The sequence below is a fragment of the Rhinoraja longicauda genome, chromosome 26, assembly GCF_053455715.1.
Source record: "Rhinoraja longicauda isolate Sanriku21f chromosome 26, sRhiLon1.1, whole genome shotgun sequence".
NCBI lineage: Eukaryota > Metazoa > Chordata > Chondrichthyes > Rajiformes > Arhynchobatidae > Rhinoraja > Rhinoraja longicauda.
In genome coordinates, this window is record NC_135978.1 from 7,091,086 (window position 1) to 7,098,281 (window position 7,196).

The 7,196-nt window shown below is 45.4% G+C and overlaps 1 protein-coding gene across 1 annotated transcript in view; it reads left to right on the plus strand.

Moving 5' to 3' along the window:
• LOC144606219 (argininosuccinate lyase-like) overlaps positions 1 to 7,196 on the plus strand; it is a 368,098-nt gene that overhangs the window by 109,720 nt on the left and 251,182 nt on the right. The gene's annotated exons all lie outside the window — the stretch shown is intronic.

The following is a 7,196-nucleotide window of genomic DNA, read 5'->3' on the forward strand; positions in this document are numbered from 1 at the left end:
CCAGAGACCCGGGTTCGATCCTGACTACGGGTGCTGTCTGTAGGGAGTTTCTATGTTCTCCCCTTGACCACGTGGGTTTTCTCCGGGTGCTCCAGTTTCCTCCCACATCCCAATGATGTGCAGGTTTGTCAGTTAATGGGCTTCTGTAGAATGCCCCATGTGTGTGGGATAGAACTAGTGAATGGGTGATCAATGGTTGGAGTGGACTTGGTGGGCCGAAGGGCCAGTTTCCTCGCTGTATCTCGAAACTTAACTCTCTAAACTAATTAGATTTATTTTTATTTTTAGAGATACAGCGCAGAAACAGGCCCTTTGGCCCACCGGGTCCGCGCCGCCCAGCGATCCCCACACACAAAAACTATCCTACACCCACTAGGGATCATTTTTACATTTGCCCAGCCAATTAACCTATATACCTGTACGTCTTTGGAGTGTGGGAGGAAACCGAAGATCTCGGAGAAAACCCACGCAGGTCACGGGGAGAACGTACAAACTCCGTACAGACGGCGTCCGTAGTCAGGATCGAACCTGAGTCTCCGGCACTGCATTTGCTGTAAGGCAGCAACTCTACCACTGCGCCACCGTGCCGCCCAATTACATTACAAAAATTACTGCTGATTTTAATGGGCTAATGGTGAAAGAGCCACTGGGAGAACATTTTGTTCTGCTCGTGACTATAACAGCAAGTTTTAAAGGGGCTATGTAGCCGGACAAAAATAGACCCAAACTTCATTTTGAATAAAAATGTACAAAACAAATACATAAATAGCATGCCTGGTTAGCCTTAATGTGGAGAGGATGTTTCCAACAGCACGAGAGTCTAGGACCAGATGCCATAGCCTCAGAAAAAAATGACCAACCTTTAAAAGGGAGATGAGGAGGAGTTTTATTTCGAGAGTGGTGAATATGTGGAATTCATTGCCACAGAAGGCTTGGGAGGCCAAGTCAATGGATGGTTTTAAGTCAGAGCTTTATAGATTCTTGATTAGTACAGGTGTCGGGGGTTATGGGGAGAAGGCAGGAGAATGGGGTTGAGAGGAAGATAGATCAGCCACGATTGAATGGCAGAGCAGACTTGATGAGCCGAATGGCCTCATTCTGCTCCTCGAAGTTATGAGCTTAATCTGTTCAATTGTCTCGTACGGAACAATAAAATAGGAATGTGTAGGAAGGAACTGCAAATGCTGGTTTACACCGAAGATAGACTCAAAATGCTGGAGTAACTCAGCGGGACAGGCGGCATCTCTGAAGAGAAGGAATGGGTTTCGGGGTCGAGACCCTCCTTCAGACTGCGATTCAAGAGAAAGGGAAACTAGAGATGTAGACAGTGATAGAGGGAGATATAGAGCAAATGAATGAAAGAAATGCAAAAAAGTAACGATGATAAAGGAAACAGGTCACTGTTAGCTGGGAGCTCGGTGAATAGTTTATAGTAAAATAGTAATGTTGGTTTAACATACTTTAGTCCTTCGCTATGAGGAAAGCAGTGAGCGGCTGATAAAAGCCAGTACTGATTGATGATTGTTGCTCCACACAGATGCAAGCTTTTTCTCGCCAATTGGAGGCTAACTTGCCATGGCCATGCCCCTTTCACTGCGCTACGACCTCCCACTATCCGTGACTGGCTTGATCGTATATTCACAGCTCTCGACCCGCATACTGAAAGGAAAGATATATTTAAAAAAAAATTTAAACACTTTATACACTCAATACCTTAAGAAACGGTTAGACAGGTACATGGATCGGACAGGTTTGGAAGGGTCGGGACCAAACGAGGCCAGGTGGGACTAGTGTGGCTGGGACATGTCGGCCCGTGTGGGCAAGTTGGGCTGAAGGGCCTGTTTCTCACAGAGAGTGGTGAATCTGTGGAATTCTCTGCCACAGAAGGTAGTTGGGGCCAGTTCATTGGCTATATTTAAGAGGGAGTTAGATGTGGCCCTTGTGGCTAAAGGGATCAGGGGGTATGGAGAGAAGGCAGGTACGGGATACTGAGTTGGATGATCAGCCATGATCATATTGAATGGCGGTGCAGGCTCGAAGGGCCGAATGGCCTACTCCTGCACCTATTTTCTATGTTTCTATGATTTTCCACGCTGTATCACTCTATGACTCTATGATACTGTTTTATCAACAGAACGTGTTATTCTACAATAAATTTACACAATGGTTCAATGGTGGTTTATTTGTAACATATGCAACTGCACAGTGAAATTGTTTTTGCATATATTACACTTATTTGCTCCATCATTTTTGGTGTCATTATTCAAAGTTCAAAGTCCGGTCAGTCCGCACGCTCGATGTACTAAGTGCTGGAGTAGCTCAGCGGGTCAGGCAGCATCTCTGGAGAATATGGATAGGTGACGGTTCGGGTTAGGCCCTTCTTTACACAGTGCGTAGATTAGTTTGGTTTAGAGATACCAGCAATCCCCGTGCACTAACACTATCCTACACCCACCACGGACAACTTACAATTTTTACTGAAGCCAATTAACCTGCAAACCTGTACGTCTTTGGAGTGTGGGAGGAAGTCGGAGCACCTATGCGGTCACGGAGAGAACCTACAAACTCCGTACAGATAGTGCCCGTAGTCAGGATCGAACCTGGGTCTTATGAGTGTTTTACTGTCATATGTCCCATAGGATAATGAAATTCTTGCAGCACCACAACAGAATATATAAACATAGTACACTGTAAACTATATAATAAACGAGAAAAAAATGTTCAGTGTGTGTATATACACACATACTCACATATACACATATACATATACAGTATACAATAGATAGACAATAGATAATAGGTGCAGGAGGAGGCTATTCGACCCTTCGATCCAGCACCGCCATTCAATGTGATCATGGCTGATCATTCTCAATCAGTACCCTGTTCCTGCCTTCTCCCCATACCCCCTGACTCCGCTATCCTTAAGAGCTCTATCTAGCTCTCTCCTGAATGCATTCAGACAATTAGCCTCCACTGCCTTCTGAGGCAGAGAATTCCACAGATTCACAACTCTCTGACTGGAAATGTTTTTCCTCATCTCCGATCTAAATGGCCTACCCCTAATTCTTAAACTGTGGCCCCTTATTCTTAAACTGTGTATACACACTCGCATGTACACATACACACACATAAAAAACAAAGACACAATAATAGTGCAATAATAAGATTTTTAAAAAACTTTTTCACCCAGAGAGTTGTGAATTTGTGGAATTTTCTGCTGCAGAAGGCAGTGGAGGCCAATTCATTGGATGAGTTTAAAAGAGAGTTAGATGGGGCTCTAGGGGCTAGTGGAAACAAGGGATATGGGGAGAAGGCAGGCACGGGTTACTGATTGTGGATGATCAGCCATGATCACAATGAATGGCGGTGCTGGCTCGAAGGGCCAAATGGCCTCCTGCAGCTATTTTCTATGTTTCTATGTAATAATAGCCGATGGAGTTCAGAGCTTAGAGTACGTAGTGTTTAATAGCCTCATGGCTAAAGGTTACCAACAAGATATACCGATTAATGTGAAATAGATTGAGAAGTTGGTGGAACAATTACCTTTTACTTTTTATAATCAGCAAAGAGCAGCTGGCTTGTGCTAAAACTTGAATGCAGAAAATTGCTTGGGCTGATTTTGTGGAAATATATTTGACTATTGCAGGAACTGAAAATCCCCTCTAAAGAGTTCACATGATTAAGGGTTGATCTCATTGAAACATATCAAAATAATTCCAAAAGAGACTTTACTGGCTTTACTTTACTCTAAACTAAACTATACTAAATCTTCCAACTTGATATGTCATTGAGTGATACAGCGTGGAAACAGGCCCTTCGGCCCAACTTGCCCACACCAGCTACACCAGTCCCACCTGCCTGTGTTTGGTCCATATCCCTCCAAACCTGTCCTATCCATGTACCTGTCCAAACTGTTTCTTAAACGTTGGGATAGTCCCAGCCTCAACCACCCCCTCCTCTGGCAGCTTGTTCCATACACCCACCACCCTTTGTGTGAAAAAGTTACCCCCCTCAGATTCCTAATTAAATCTTATCCCCTTCACCTTGCACTAAACGTTGTCCACGTTATTCCCTTTATCGCGTGTCTGTGAAACTGTGGATGGCTCGATTGTAATCACGTATAGTCCCCTCCCCACCTAGAGATGCTGCCTGACCCGCTGAGTTACTCCAGCACTTTGTGTGTGAACTCTTCTGTGAACTGATATATTATTATAACGCGCAACCCCCCCCAAAAAAAAACATCTTGGTGTTCATTTTTATTCCCATTACGCTTGCTGAAAGAGCATACTTCTAATCGATTTTTTTTTTAAACAACGTGGAGGTGACCGACTCACCTATCCGTTCATCCCCGCTTGCTAAAATAATGAAACCTGATAGAAAGATTGCACAGAACAAGAACCCGTTCCTGAAACCCGGACAGAAATCCGTGCTCATTATCCAGTCTGTGCAGACTTGCAGGTAGCAGCACAGCAAAACCACAGGAACGTCACCCGCCCAGATTATGACGAGAAATCACAATACCTGACCACTTCACAATGTCTTTCGCCAGAAGCCAATGCTGTGGGGCAAAAGCTGGTCAAATGGGGAAGTAGACATTTGCTGGCCTCAACCCGGGACCGTTCAATTTCAGGTGAAACATAATCGGACCTTGGACCTTGCAAAGGAACTTATTATCTCCACAGTTACCGTTTACCGTTAATGTACACACAAGGTTAACCACGACGAAGATGGGTGCCCCACCCGGAACATCATCTGTCCATGTTCTCCGGAGATGCTGCCTGACCCACTGAGTTACTCCAGCACTTTGTATCTCTCTCTGGTGTAAACCAGCACCTGCAGCTCCTTCCCACTCATCTAACTATCCATATTCTCCAGAGATGCTGCCTGACCCACCGAGTTACTCCTGCACTTTGTATATCTGGTGTAAACCAGCATCTGCAGTTCCTTTCCTGCTCATCTAACTTTCCATGTTCTCCAGAGATGCTGCCTTACCCACTGAGTTACTCCAGCACTTTGTATCTCTCTCTGGTGTAAACCAGCATCTGCAGTTCCTTTCCTGATCATCTAACTATCCATGTTCTCCAGAGATGTTGCCTGACCCACTGAGTTACTCCTGCACTTTGTATCTCTCTCTGGTGTAAACCAGTATCTGCAGTTCCTTTCCTGCTCATCTAACTATCCATGTTCTCCGGAGATGCTGCCTGACCAGCTGAGTTACTCCAGCACTTTTGCGTCTTTTTTTCACTAATCCGAGGACGTATTGAGTAATTGGACCCCGTTTCTCTAATTTTTGCTTAAATCTACTCTTTTTTTTGTTGTTGTTGCTGTTATTAACACTCGAGGGAATGTTTTCACGGTTCCTTACCAATACATCTAAATGCTTTGTGATAGCAATCTCAAGATGGTTTTTGAAGACGTTGAAGACGTCCATTTAGAACGGAGATGAGGAAGAACTTTTTCAGTCAGAGAGTGGTGAAGGTGTGGAATTCTCTGCCTCAGAAGGCAGTGGAGGCCAGTTCGTTGGATGCTTTCAAGAGAGAGCTGGATAGAGCTCTTAAGGATAGCGGAGTGAGGGGGTATGGGGAGAAGGCAGGAACGGGGTACTGATTGAGAGTGATCAGCCATGATCACATTGAATGGCGGTGCTGGCTCGAAGGGCTGAATGGCCTACTCCTGCACCTATTGTCTATTGTCTATTGTCTAATAGAACAACGTATCCTATGTCACAAAGTGCTGGTGTAACTCAGCGGGTCAGGCTGCATCTGTGGAGAGGGGGTGGGGGGGGGGTGGGTGGGGGGGGGGGGGAGGGAAAGAAGGGATATGAAAAGGTAGAGAAAAAATGATTGAATGGTATACAAAAGGACAAATCAAAGCCAGCAACCATGATCATGGAAAGGTGGGGCCCACAATGGTCCATTGTTGGCTGTGGAGGTGATAACGAGCTACACAGACAGTGAAACTCCACAGGACGACAGTGAAACTTGTACGATGACTAGGGTTGGGGGGAGGACTGAGAGGGAGGGGATATGTGAATGCAGGTGAGGGGTGTGTGGTTGATTAGCGGATGGTAGACTGACGATAGGGTCCCAATCAGAAACATCACCTCTCCATGTTCTCCAGAGATGCTGCCTGACCTGCCGAGTTACTCCAATACTTTGTGTCTTTTTTTTTGGTGCGAAGTGGCATCTGCAGTTCTTTGTTTATCCAGCCTGGGGAAGCGTCGTGTCCCAAAATGTCGCCTGTCCATTCCCTCCACATATGCTGTCTGACCCACTTGGTTCCCCCAGCACTTTGAGTTTTGCTCAAGATTTCAGCATCTGCAGTTCCTTGTGTGTCTGTTATCATATATCTCATTTCAGCGCAGGATGTGAACTGTCATTCTACAGTTTGTACCAAAATGGATCTTATGCGTTTTATCTGGACTTCAGATAATGTTTTGGCCAGCAATTTTCAACCCGAAATGTGAACTATTTCCCTTTCCACAGTTGCTGCCCGGCCTCCTGAGTACCTCCATCAATTTTTGTTTTTGTGTCTCAGTTCTTCTCTTGGAACTTAAACCTCTGAATCAATTCGTCGAAATAAAACAGTAAGCATCTTATTGCCCTATCAGAAGACTACTTAGTCTTATAAAATGAGTGAGCAGCCAGGATCCAGTTCATTCATGTCTTCCTGAATGCAAATGTGTAATGTGTTTGAAGCTCAGCATGACCCTGATACAACACGAATGAGAGTTCAGCTTGTATCAGCCACAGGGCCACACAGCAGCAATCCAGTACAAAACGCAAAGTGTCGGATTAACTCAGCGGGTCAGGCAGCAACTGTGGAGGGAATGAATAGGCGACGTTCCAGGTGAGGACCTACTGAAGAGGGGACATCTCCATATGGGACATATCCCCTCATGGGGCACATCCTAGACAATAGACAATAGGTGCAGGAGGAGGCCATTCGGCCCTTCGAGCCAGCACCGCCATTCAATGTGATCATGGCTGATCATTCTCAATCAGTACCCCGTTCCTGCCTTCTCCCCATACCCCCTGACTCCGCTATCCTTAAGAGCTCTATCTAGCTCTCTCTTGAATGCATTCAGAGAATTGGCCTCCACTGCCTTCTGAGGCAGAGAATTCCACAGATTTACAACTCTCTGACTGAAAATGTTTTTCCTCGTCTCCGTTCTAACTGGCCTACCCCTTATTCTT